This window comes from Arvicanthis niloticus, chromosome 16, assembly GCF_011762505.2.
Source record: "Arvicanthis niloticus isolate mArvNil1 chromosome 16, mArvNil1.pat.X, whole genome shotgun sequence".
Taxonomy (NCBI): Eukaryota; Metazoa; Chordata; class Mammalia; order Rodentia; family Muridae; genus Arvicanthis; species Arvicanthis niloticus.
The window spans coordinates 30011837-30025381 of NC_047673.1; positions in this window are offsets into that span (position 1 = coordinate 30011837).

The following is a 13545-nucleotide window of genomic DNA, read 5'->3' on the forward strand; positions in this document are numbered from 1 at the left end:
ACTGGATCAAGTTGTATCAGTCTCTCCCTAAACACATCTCAAGATGATGTGAAATTCTAATCTCAGTATTTCAGGATGTGATTTTATTTGAAAACCGTTGATGGAATTATAGTCAGGTAAGATGAGATGATACCAAAGGTGCTAGGCTTCTAGTTCAATATAGTTTATAAGAAGACATTCATTTGGGGACAAATATGCAGGATACTTTCAGGAATCAGATGCTTGTGAAGATGTATCTTCACTCCAAGGAATTCCAGTAAATCACCGGAAGCCAATTGATTGAACAAAAGATTCATGTAAAGACTTTGTATAAAACATGGACTTCCTAAGAGCTTGACTTTTAATGTTTAATTTTTAGAATATTAAAGCTATTTTAATAGTTTTATTACTTGTAGCCATCTATTTCTATTACTTGTAGCCACCCAGTTTGTTAGTTGCTATGTTACAGAAAACCTAGGAAACAATATGAGCCATCAACTTTCTTAAACATTATTGTACACTGTACAAATCATGGTGATAATTATTTATTCAGGAACTTTTAATCTAAATTACAACAGACGCCACTTTGTACCTCCCAAATACACAAATTAATTACTTATGAAGATGTATGTAAATAGATCCTTCATATACTGTTAGTGGGAATGCCAAGTTGATCTACTTTAGAAGTAATTTCATTGGGTCCTCAACAGTATGCACATATAATTACCAAATGACCTAGCAACCAAATCTATTCCTTGTTTTTTGTTAAAAGAATTAAAAATCATTTAGGATACACAAACACACACACACACACACACACACACACACACACACCAAAGTACATCAGTACAGCATTCACAAATGCTAACTATATAAAATAACCCAAATACCCATCCTGGTAGCATAAATGAACCTTGAAAACACTGCTAAGTGAAAGAGGTCACAGAGAAAGCTACATGTTTCAAATCTGTTATTCTTGTTTCCTTTCTGTAGGTTGAAAAAATATCCTGACAAGACAACTAATCTCAGGTTCCAGTCCATCAGTGCAGGAGCTTGACAGAGCTGGTCACAACACATCCACAGACAAGAGCAGAGTGAAATAAATGTGTGGATGCTAAGTATTTGCATAACTTTCTAGATTCATTTACAGTCCAGGGCCCCAAACCAGAGAAAGGTGTCATCCAAAATAGGCAAGTTTACCCACTCCAATTAACACAATTGACAATAAAACACAGACATACCTATAGGCCACTCTGATCCAGATAATACTGAGACTCTCATCCTAAGTGAGTCCAGGCTATGCCAAATTAAAAAATTAAACTAACTACTACTTTCTTGATTAGACTATTACTTAACAGAGGGTCTAAGAGAAAGGACGAGATGTGAAGTAAATGTTTAGTTGTTTGGAGGGTTTTTTCCTTTTTTTTTCTCCAAATTTTATTCCCCTCACTGTCCACCCTCCGATTGTTCCACATCCCATACCTCCTCCCTGCCCTCCTGTCTCCACAAGGATGGGAACCCACCCCCCATCCTCTATCCCACCAGACCTCTAAACTCCCTGGGGCCTCCAGTCTCTTGAGGGTTAGGTGCATCTTCTCTGACTAAACCCAGAGAAAAAAATGTTGTGGAACTAAATGGTTGTGATTGGTAATAGGAATTATTAACTTGACTAGTATCTTAGTTAAGGTTTTCATTGCTGTGAAGAGACACCATGACCAAGGCAACTCTATTTATTTTATTTATTTATTTATTTATTTATTTATTTATAATCAAATCATAATTTTTTCACACAGGGGTTATAAACACAAAAAGGCAAGATGTAGGGAAGGGGATGACACAGGAGCATAGGTGTTCAGGGGGAGTATGGATATCTTCCAGAACAGGGTATCGGCTAGGGTTCAGGGGAGACAGGTAACTGTGACTCCAAGGCAACTCTTATAGAGGACATTTAATTGGAGATGGCTTACAGTTTCAGAGGTTGAGTCCATTACCATCATGACAGGAAGCATGGCAGACTGCAGGCAGACAATGAGACCTTAGGAATGAGAAGTTATGATGAACACTTGTATGTTTGGGTATCTAGTTGATAAGTTGTGATGGCTAACATTCATTATCAACTGGACTGGATTTAAGGTCATCTGGATGACCTCCTCCAGATGTGTCTAATGAGACACCTCCAGATGTGTCTAATGAGATAGATTTCAGAAAAATTTGGCAGAGCAGAAATGACTCCTAAATATGAATGACACCATCCAGTGGTCATGATCCAGTGGGCTAGAATCCCAGACTAGATAAAGCGTAAAGTCAACTGAGAATAAATTTTCATAGAGTGCTTAGCCACAAATACCTATCAAAATAATTTTAAATGATACTTTCCAGAAAGATTCTTTTCATCTTTATAACATTTCATTGTAATGTGATAAAGGGAGAGTGGCAAAGAACAACACAAATGTTAAGTTTTGTATATTGCTCTGTGCATTCATTAAAATAGTATCTAACTTTGGTTTTGATTATGTTGCCTTTGAAATAAACTAAAGTAAAGGATACTACCTAAAACAGGCAGATTGTGAAAATTCAAAAAAAAAAAATACTATGTGATTTTGTTTGCCTGCATTTTTAAACTTTAAAAAATGATTTTCTAGCCAGTTCCCCTTAGAGATGGCTAAGATTTTTAAAAGACCTTTTATCTGACTACAGTTTTCAAATCAATACTAGGCTAAATAAAGACAAGTCAACTTTAAGTTTCCACCTCTGGTAACATCAAGAGCAATACTTCAATGAGAATGTGCCAGCTTGCTAAAGAACTCAAGATGTCATGATTGCATTCACCAGTTTGGGGTGGTGCAAGTTGTGCCAGGATCTTTTCGTAGGTGAAAAAATGGCGAAATGTTTCCATATTCTCCATTTCCTTAACCTTGGGGATAAGTACTCATGGAGATCTACTTTTATCATACAATACCACTATACAAAAAATACTAAGATTTTATATATATATATATGTGTGTGTGTGTGTGTGTGTGTGTGTGTGTGTGTGTATGCCTATGCTGCTTAAATATTATTCATGTTTATACTACGCTAAAAGGTAAAATGTGAAGACTGAGTACCTTACTTGGAGGAAATACAAGATATGTAAACAACTTTCTTTCTATATGATGGCAATGCTTGTAATTTCTCCAAATTAAAATTGTTCTTGGTCCTCACTACATTACAATGGTGATAAAAGTATAAATCATATATCTAAAGACAGTCATAAAGAGATATGTTTAAAAGCTGATGGGTCATGATGCCAGTCAGCCAACTTTCAAAGTTATTCTCTTTTTAACTTTTGTAGTTTCTTTTTCAGATACATAAGTAAACACAAAGAACATATGAGTTTATGAAATTTCTTGAGACTATCAAAGTATAGTTTGAATGTCTTTCAGAGGAATTAGCATAATGTCAGTATATATTAATCAAACTTGAAAGAGTTAAAAAAATGAATATTTACCTATTTCTTCAAAGCATACAACTCCAACAGTATGGTAATATCTGTCAGTGGTAGTACAAATACAAAAAAAGCCCTAGAAATGTTTTAGTTCCTTCCCCTGGTCCATCCTCAAAGCAACATGCCTTTATATCAACATCTGGAGTTTCCAAATCCTCAGTGACAAAGAAACAACCTGCCACCACCCACACTCACCACTAATTAGGAATTGCGTCTACCTTGGTATATGCCACCTGATTAACAGAAGGCCCTGATTGATCCCATCCATTATAGAAACTGCTATTAATTTACTTGTCTGGGAATGTGATACCACATTGGTACCCATTTCCCTAACAGTGAGATTCTTCTAGGACTTGGAAGAGTAAAAACAAGGAGGCAAGCTACACATCTTTGTGTTCTAATAATATTGGGTATTGAACAATCGTCACATGGAATTCCAGGGCACTGAAATTCAAATCCAACTCAAGGAAGCAAGCTACTAATTTGCTTACAAATGCAAACACAGACCCTCTTTTAAACCCACTTCCAAGATTTATCACCATCATGCCTACTGAATCCTGTAAAAGACCTAAAAATTAATGTTAATGCAGTAACCTGTCTTATCCCTTTTAATTCCAATATGTGTAATGCTAGAAGCCTAGGGACACCATTTGGAGTCAGTATGGAGCCAGATTTTCTGAGAAGTTATAGAATCTGGAGACAAAAGGCACAAGGAAAGGGACCTAAAGAAACCATGAGTGACATGTTAAAACATCAAATTGTATACTTCAAATATGTGCAGAACATTGTAGATCAATTATTTATCTAGAAAGTTGCAGAAAATAACTTTAGCTCTTAGGATACGAAGAAAATAAAAAATAAAAATGTTATATGATAAGCACCAAACATAAAAACAGTAAAATACAAATTACATTGTATCTGATACTTCATAGGTTATGAAATTTTACTTGGCACATCGAGGAACAACTGTTACAAATAAAAGAAGAAATTACCAAAAAATAAAATTTCAGCAATAGATTTTAACACCTCTATCAAATGTTAACAAACTAAGCAAAAATAAAATAGTTACCATATTACATTTCTATAAAAATGTTTTAAACAGAACATTTAGTTCTAAGCTGTCTAAAATATAAAGTATCAAAAAGAAATTAAAAACTGTGTAACATCACAAAACACAAGATACATTATATAACTTAGAGAATTGTTTCTAATCAGTACAAGATCATTTTATAAATTCATTTTAAAAGTAAGTGTTAAATAAAAATTAGTTTGTTATATAAGTTATGATTTATAATACTTCAGGAATATTACACATGGAATTTTTGGTACATAGTTAAATTCAGTAACAATCGTCAGTTAATTATATTGTTTTAGATAATACAGATCACCCAATGACGTCAAAAGAATGGACAAAAAATACATAAGAAAATGAGAATATGATCAAAAGAAAAACAAAAGCAGCAAGTGTTTAATAGCAATAGGTTACATGATAGCAACAGGTGGTAAAAATCAGTTTTACTAAAATTGTAAATGATGATGCTAATAAGACCTCAAAAATTTGAATAGTCATGACAAGAAAATGAAGATTTATCTCTATAATTCAGAGTGACATCATTTAATGGGTATACAAGACTAACACGAAAAGGAAATAAACCATTATTTTGAGATAAGATCTCAATATGTAGCCCTGGCTGTCCTGGGGGATGGAAAGGATAGGGTGTGGGGTTTAGGTTCAGAAGCCCTGTGAGTACTGAGTATGTATAGGACCAACTGTGGCGAGGCAGATCAACTGTACTTGTGGTGATTTAAGACCTATACAATTTCAGGAACAGAGGACAGAATATCTAGGATGGGCAAAGGTCATTGGTTGAAGGCTTATGTTACCAAAATGCCTCATTAGCATGGTGAAGCATTTTAGGAATCTCAGGGGCTGGTTGGACTGGTTTTTATTGAAAGGAAGTTGAACATGTAATCTTAACCAAGTCTATGTGACATTCTGCAGGTAGAGGTCTATGGGGTGTTTTGAACTCCTTAGACAAGGTCAAAGAGGGGAAGACCTGCCAGTTAAGGGAGTCTTCCATATTGCACTGAGCTCAGAAGGCTATCCAGAAAATGGTAGACTTTGACCTTAATTAGCAGGGCAACCAGAGGAGAAAGAACTCTCAAGAATACTTTTATCTCTAAGGGAAAAGGTGGTGGAATAACCTTCCAAGCTCATGTATTGGAAAGCTTAATATTGTAAAAATGGCCGCTCTGCCAAAGGAATGTATAGGTGCAATATGATCCCAACCAAAGTCCCCAGAACACTGATCACATTTATAGAAAAAATATTCTAAAATTCATGTGAAATGACAAAATTCTTGGATACACAAAGCAATATTGAGCAAAAATAAAGCATGTTAGAGTGATTACCTCTGCAGAGCTTAAGATGTATTATAGAGCTATAGTAATAAAATATATATGTTATTAGCACAAGAACAGACAGTAAGACCAATGGAACAAAACAGAAGACCCCAGCACAAGTGCATGTAAGTACTAACATCTGATATGTGACAATGATGATGAAATCATACAGTAGAGAAAACAATGTATCTCCAGCAAATGGAGATGGGAGAAAAGATGTTTAAGTGTAGAAGAACATGAGACCCAAGTCTATTATTCCACACAAATATTAACCCCAAGTGGATCAAAGACATCAAAAGTAAAGCGTCAAATGCTGAAATTGCTAGAAGAAATTATAGGCAGTACTCTATATAATATAGGTGTGTATGACTCTGTTCTCAGGGACTAAGACCAACAATTGACAAATGGGACTTCATAAAACCAAAAAGCTTCTTCACAGGATAAGGAAACAGTTAATCAAGGGCAGAGGAAGGCCACAGAGTGGAAACATGAAAACAAATGACCCAAATATAAATGGAGTTTGGAATCTAAACAGAGTTCTCAAATACATTGCAAAACTGGCTAAGAAATACCTCAAAAAATTATTTTTTCTAGTGTGATGGTTTGTATATACTCAGCCCAGGAATTGGCACTATTAGAAGGTGTGGCTCTTTTGGAGTAGGTGTGTCACTATGGGTCTGGGCTTTAAGACCCTCATCCTAGCTGCCTGGGAGCCAGTATTCTGCTAGCAGCCTTCAGATTAAGGTGTAGAACTCTCAGCTCCTCCTGCACCAGGCCTGCCTGGATGCCACCATGTTCCACTTTGGTGATAATAGACTGAACCTCCGAAACTGTAAGGCAGCCTTGGGCTAGAGAGATGGCTCAGCACTCAAGAATCTGATTTTCCAGAGGTTCTGAGTTCAATCCCCAAGCAACCACATGATGGCTTACAATCATCTATAATGGGATCTGTTGCCCTCTTCTGGTGTGTCTGAAGACAGCTACAGTGTACTCATACACATAAAATGAATAGATATTTTAGAGCTGCCTTGGTCATTGTGTCTGTTTACGGCAGTAAAACCTTAACTAAGACACCCAGCAACTGGGGAAATGTAAATCAAAACAGCTTTGAGATTTTATCTTACCTTAATCAGAATGACAATATAGCCAGTGAGGAGAAAGGAAAAATCTCATTCTTGGTTGATGGGGCTACAAACTGATGCCACCACTATGAAATCAGTGTGAAAAATCCCCCCATCCCTAAAATAAATCTACTATATGACTGAGATATACCATGCCTTTGTATATACCCAAAGGAGTGGATTTCTACTCCAGACTTAGTTATGTTCATTGCTGCTCCACTACCAATAACTATGAAATAGAAACAACAGAACTGTCCCTCAAGCAATGAATGGATAATGGAATGGATAATGGAAAAGAGGATACAGGGGACTGTATCCCCTTTGGATGCCTCAGACCTACAAATGACCCAGTCTTCTCTCTTAGCCCATCCCTCTGTGCAAGGCACTCTCTACCTGGCAACAGCTGAGCATATATGCTGGGAATCAGGTAGACAATCTTCACTCTCCTTCCTGCCCTGTGTTGCCAATTCCCATATCATCCCCAGATGTATACTGTACTAACTGCAAGAGTCTAGCCTCTCTCTCTAGTTAGCTCCCTGGGAAATCCACAGATACTAGTGGCTGACCCAGCTTTCCTTATTCCTGTGAACACTCTTGGTAACCCACTTCTTGTCCATTCCACTTCTGTTCAGTAAGATCTAATACATTCTAACTAGGACATTCAATAGCCTTACATGTCAGGGAATCAGAAGCACTTCCTAACAAGCAATCAAGAACCATAACACTCTAAAGATCCAGGGATAAAAGGAGCAAGGGATAGAATACCCAGCCAACAAAGACAAGACCATATACAAACAACAAGAATAACAATAATCTTAAGCCAAGACACCAGAGTAAAAAAATACAACTAACAACAATCAGGAAAATATATCTCCACCAAACCATAGCATCCTTATTATACACCATAGTCCCTGAGAAATACAACATAAATGAAACACAGTATCAGGACTTCAAAATGGCCTCTACCAATGTGTTCAAGGACCAAAAAGAGATTATGATAAACTCATTAGTGAAATCTACAAAAACACAAACACTGGAATGAAATGAAGAAAACAAAGACATAAAGTGGAAATAGTGTCACTAAAAAAACTCAAACTGCAGTGAAACAGAAAATGAAAACTTTAGAAAGCCAAGGAAAAACTTGAGGTAAGCTTTACCTAACTAAAGATAGAAGAGCGAATTTCAGGTATTGAAGTCAAGATAGAAGAAATTAGCTACTTCAGTCAAAGAAAATGTTAAAAGATAGATGATAGATAGATAGATAGATAGATAGATAGATAGATAGATAGATAGATAGAAAAATTTAGGTCACCATGTAAAGACCAAATTTATGAATGATGAAAATGGAGGAAGGAAAAAGAAACTGTAGTTAAAGGCACAGAAAATATTTTCAATAAAATCATACAAGAAAAAAAATTAATATAAGAAGGAGATCCCTACCAAGGTTCAAGAAGCATACAGAACATCAAATAGACTGGACAAGAAAAGACATTCTCTGAAACACATAATAAACAAACACTGAATGTACAGAAAAAAAATGAATGTTAAAAGCTGCCAGGGGAAAAGATCAAGTAATGTAAGACAGACATTGCATGTCTCAGTGGTAACTTGAAAAGCAAGGAGGGTCTATACCACTGTTCTACAAACTCTAAGAAATCACAGAACAGACACAAGGAAGGAGAAAGAAAAACAGTCCTTGAAAAAAAAAAAAAAAAAAAAAAACAAAGTTGAACACTTTTTGTATACAAATCCATTTTTACAGAAGGCACTTAGAAGAAAAACTTCAACCTGACGAGTTTAAACACACATAGGAAAGCAGCATCAAATCAAATGGAGGGGGGGAACCCCATACCATGACAACAATTTAACAGAAATCAACAAACACTGCTCAGTGATAGTGATAAGGTTCTACATCAATGGTTCAATCCATCAGTTAAAAAAAAAAAAAAAAAAGAGAGAGACATGAACCACCAGACTAGATGAGAAAATAGGTACCAGTCTATCTTTCTGCTGCATCCAGGTAGGAAGGGAAGCATCTAGCCTCACAGAAATTTGATGTGGCTGGATGGGCAGTGGGTCCAGGCAGAGCCCACCTGCTCAGAGGACAAGGGGAGAGGGCACTGGGGTAAGACTTGTGGGGGAGATGACTGGGAGGGGGTAGTGGAGTGGGCTGTAAAGTGAATAAGTAAAAACCTAAAATTAAAAAATAAAGCTTTCAACTCTAATGAAGTTTTTGGCATATGACATCCAAAATTCTGATTCTTTTAACTTCTACTACAAATTGAGTTCTGTAAATCCAATTCTTAAGCAAAATGTTATGCATATGAAATTTTTACCTAATGGCACTTTTGCTCCATTGTCAAACTAATTCTCAAATAGCATGAACAATAGGAACAATAGAAAAACAGTGATCAATAAATAAATATATAAAATATGTGATAGTACTTAACAATTAAATTATCATAGAGATTTATAGTGTAACAAATATTGTTTTTGTTTCCAAGGAAGAAACAAGGCATTTAGAACAATATTTTTCACATTTAGAAATGAATCAACAAATTTTTAAAATTCAAAGAATCATAAGGCTATACTTTTAAATTCTATACTTTTCTAAATTGGGAAATCTAAAGACAAAATGGATAATTTTCTCAATAGGTATCATTTACCAAAGTTGTTCAATAAATTTATAACATCTAGTGAAATAGACTCAGTTATTAAAAGTCTCTCAACCAAAAAATGTCCAGAGCTAGATGTTGGTAGTTCAGAATTCTACCACAATTTAAAACAGTTAGTGCCAGTACTCCTCAAATGACTCTACACAATAAAAGCAGAGGAACACTGCCCAATTCATTTTATGAGGCCATGGCTATGCTGATACCCAAATGACATATAAAATCTCAGCAAAGAAAGTGAATTTTAGAACAATTTCCCTTATGAACATAGATGCAAAAATGCTTACTAAAATACTTGCAAACCATAATCAAGTAGGTTTTATCTCAGAAATGCAAGGATGGTTCAATATATGAAAGTCAATAACCATAATCCACCATATAAACAAACTGAAAGAAATGATTTTACCACTAGATGCAGAAAAGACCTTTGACAAAATCCAATACCCTTTCATGATAAAAGTCCTGGAGAGATTAGGGATAAAAAGAACACATCTAAATATAATGCTGGCAATTTATAGGTAGCCTATATCCAACTTAAATGGAGAGAAGCTTGAAGAAATATCATTAAAATCAGGAATAAGACCAGGTTGTCCACTCTCTTCATATCTATTCAATTAGTCAAAATGTAAATGCTAAGAGCTTGAGTGCTCAGCTCAAGTCCAAGTGGATCAAGAACCTCAACGTAAAACCACATATACTGACTCTAATAGAAGAGAAAGTAGAAAGAAGTCTCAAACTTACTAGTAGCGGGGGAAATTTCCTGAAAAGAACACCAGTGCCTCAGGTTCTAAGTTCAACTATTGATAAATGGAACCTCATGAAACTGAAAAGCTTCTGCAAACCAAAGGACATAGTCAATAGGACAAATCAGCAACCTACAGATTGGGGAAAAAATTTTCACTAACCTCACATCCATTAGAGGGCTAATTCCAAAATATATAAAGAACTCAAGAAGTTAACTTCCAAACAAAACAAAACAAAAAACAAAAAAAACAAATAACCCAATTTTAAAAATGGGGTACAGAGCTAAACAAAGAATTCACAACAGAGATATCTTGAATGGCTGAGAAATACTTAAAGAAATGTCCAACATCCTTAGTCATCAGGGAAATGTAAATGAAAACAATGTAAGATTCTGCCTTACATTCATCACAATGGCTAAGATCAAAAACTTAAGTGACAGCAGATGCTGGCAAAGATGTGGAGAAAGAGAAACATTCCTTCCTTACTGGTGGGATTGCAAACTGTTACAACCACCTGGAAGTCAATCTGGTGGTTCCTCAGAAAATTGGAAATAGTTCTACCTGAAGACTCAACTATACCACTCCTGGGCATATACCCAAAAGATGCTCTACCATACTACACTGAGAGTTGTTTCACTATGTTCATAGCAGCCTTATTTGTAATAGCCAGAAGCTGGAAATAACCCAGATGTCTCTGAACTGAAGAATGGATACAGAAAATATGGTTCATTTATACAATGGAATACTATTCAGCTATTAAAAAGGAGGACATCAAGAACCTTGCAGGCAAATATATGGAATTAGAAAATATCATCCTGAGTGAGGTAACCCAGACCCAAAAGAACATACATGGTATGTACTCACTAAGTGGATATTAGCCAAAAGTACAAAATAACCAAAATACAACCCATAGATTATAAATTTAGCAAGCAGAAAGGCCCAAGTGAGGATGCTTTAATCCCACATAAAAGGGGAAACAAAATAATCAGGGGCGGCAGAGGGAGGGAGGGACCTGTGTGGGAGAGGGGAGAGAAAGGTAAAAGGGGAAATATGATCACATAAGGGAGAAGACAGGAGAGAAGCCGAGAGAACCAAGAGAGAGAATGGAGATATGCAGCTTCTGGGGGTAGAAGGCAGGAGACCCTGTAAAAAGTCGCAGAAATCTGGGACATGAGAGACTGTCAGGACTCGATGGGAGTGACCTTAGTCAAGAAACAAGCTGGAGTAGCCATTCTGATATCGAATAAAATCTACTTTCAATGAAAAATTATCAAAAAAGATAAGGAAGGACACTTTATATTCATCAAAGGAAAAATCAACCAAGATGAACTCTCAGTTCTGAACATCTATGCTCCAAATGCAAGGACACCTACATTCATAAAAGAAACTTTACAAAAGCTCAAAGCACACATTGCACCTCGCACGATAATAGTGGAAGACTTCAACATCCCACTCTTATCAATGGAGAGATCATGGAAACAGAAATTAACAGAAACAGTGAAACTAAGAAAAGTTATACATCCAATGGATTTAACAGATATCTATATGACATTTAATTTAAAAAAGAATATTATTGAAGTAATTATTTAAATCAGCATTTTTTTGACCCAACTATGTAAGTAGCAGTAACTCTGCTTAGCTCTGCCACCATGTTCCTTGGCTAGAGGCCATGTGCATGCCACAGCTAGAAATGGCCAGCCAGAGACACTGGCCCTGCCACCCACGAGACACCAGGATGAGAGATGGTTCTGCCAATCTTTCACACTGTCTCTACAAGGCTGGGCAGTGTCAAGACCATCCGGCCATCCACACGGTACCCGGTATGAATCAAACTCTAATGCTTAAAGAGTAATTAAAGGCTTTATATGTTTGGTAATATACAATAACAATATGCCCATACAATTAGAGGTGTTTCCCAATTAACTAACCTAAATATAAGTTGTTACCCAGGACTGCTCTCCATACTTGCATGGGTCTCCATCCTCCTACATCTCTGCTCTCCCTCTCGCCTCACTCCTCCTTTCCTTTGCCTCTCCATCTCTTTACTCCTCCCGCCTTAGCTCCTCCTATAGAATATACCTTATTCTCAGCAACTTGTGGTACCTTCTCCAAAATAGACCATATAATTGGTCACAAAACAGGCCTCAACAGATACAAGAAAATTGAAATAATTTCATGCATACTATCAGATCACCATGAACAAAGGCAGGTAATCAATAACAATAAAATCAATGGAAAGACCGCATACACTTGGAAACTGAACAATGCTTTACTCAATAATAACTTGGTCAGGGAAGAAATAAAGAAATTAAAGACTTTTTAGAATTTAATGAAAATGAAGACACATCATACCAAAACTTGTGGGACACAATGAAAGCAGTGCTAAGAGGAAAATTCATAGATCTAAGGGCCTACAAAAGAAACTGGAGATAGCGTAAACTAGCAGCTTGACAGCATACCTGAATGCTCTAGAACAAAAGAAGCAAATGTACCTAAGAAGAATACAGGACAGGAAATAATCAAACACAAGGCTGAAATCAACCAAGTAGAAATAAAAAGAACTATTAAAAAACCAAACAAAACCAGGAACTGGTTCTTGGAGAAAATCAACAAGATAGATAAACCCTTAGCCAAAGTAACCAGAGGGCACAGAGACAGTATCCAAATTAATAAAATCAGAATTGAAAAGGAAGACATAACAACAGAAACTGAGGAAATTCAAAAAATCATCAGATCCTACTACAAAAGCCTATACTCAACAAAACTGGAAAATCTAGATGAAATGGACAACTTTCTAGGTAGATACCAGGTAAGTTAAATCAGGATCAGATAGACCATATAAACAGTCCTGTAACCCCTAAAGCAATAGCAGCAGTCATTAAAAGTCTCCCCACAAAAAAAAAAAAAAAAAAAAAAAAAAAATCCCAGGACCAGATAGTTTTAGTGCAGAATTCTATCAGACATTCGAAAAAGACATAATACCAATTCTCTTCAAACTGTTCCACAAAATGGAAACAGAAGGAACACTACACAATTCATTCTATGAAGCCACAATTATGCTCATAGCTAAACCACACAAAGACCCAAAAAGTAAAAGAACTTCAGAACAATCTCCCATATGAGTATCAATGCAAAAATATTCA